Raw genomic sequence first — 873 nt, forward strand, 5'->3', positions numbered from 1 at the left:
GGGGGCCCCCCCCCCGGGGCGGAGAGACCCCCCCACACCGGCCCCCGCCACAAGGCCCACTGAGGGGAGACCCCCGGAGACCCCCCCCACGGACTGAGGGACACCCCCCCAGAGTGAGGGAACCCCCCCATGGACTGAGGAACCCCCTCAGAGTGAGAGACCCCCATGGACTGAGGAACCCCCCACGACCAGCCCCGCCACAAGGCCCACTGAGGGGGGAGACCCCCGGAGACCCCCCCAGGGCTGAGAGACACCCCCAGAGTGAGGGACCCCTCCCCCAGGGCTGAGGGACCCCCCCAGGGCTGAGGGACCCCCCCAGAGTGAGGGAATCCCCCCACGACCGGCCCTGCCACAAGGCCCACTGAGGGGGGAGAGACCCCCAGGGGTGAGGGACCCCAGGGGTGAGGGACCCCCCCCGGGATGAGGGATTCCCTCCTCCCCTCTCCTCAGACCTCCCCCCCAGCCCGAGGGACCCCCCCGAGGGAGGGTTCAGCACCGGGAGGGTCCTGGAGGGGAATTTTGGGACCCCCCCAAAAGCTCAGGGGGCGCGGCTGGAGCCCCCCCCCACCTTACCCATGGGGGTCTCACCCTCATTTTTGGGGGTCTCCCTCTCATTTCTGGGGGTCTCCCTCTCATTTCTGGGGTCTCAGCTTCATTCTCACGGTCCTCCTCTCGTGTTTGGGGTCCCCACCTCATTTTTGGGGGTCTCAGCCTCGTTTTTGGGGGTTTCCCTCTCATTTTTTGGGGGTGTGCCGTGGGAACGTCCCTCATTCCTGGGGGGCAGGGATGGATTTTAATAAAAGAGCTGGAAATGGAGCTCGGCTCTGCTTTTGGGGGGTCCTGGGACCTTTTGGGGGGGTTCTGAGGGGTCTT

The 873-nt window shown here is 67.2% G+C and overlaps 1 protein-coding gene across 1 annotated transcript in view; it reads left to right on the forward strand.

Annotated features, from left to right (window-relative positions):
* The window catches only part of LOC120507313 (OTU domain-containing protein 5-like), a gene marked incomplete at its 5' end in the record, with an annotated part of 16,129 nt that overhangs the window by 3,176 nt on the left and 12,080 nt on the right, over positions 1-873 (forward strand). The window lies entirely within an intron of this gene.

This window comes from Passer montanus, unplaced genomic scaffold (genome assembly GCF_014805655.1).
Source record: "Passer montanus isolate IOZ18808 unplaced genomic scaffold, ASM1480565v1 scaffold420, whole genome shotgun sequence".
Classification (NCBI taxonomy): domain Eukaryota; kingdom Metazoa; phylum Chordata; class Aves; order Passeriformes; family Passeridae; genus Passer; species Passer montanus.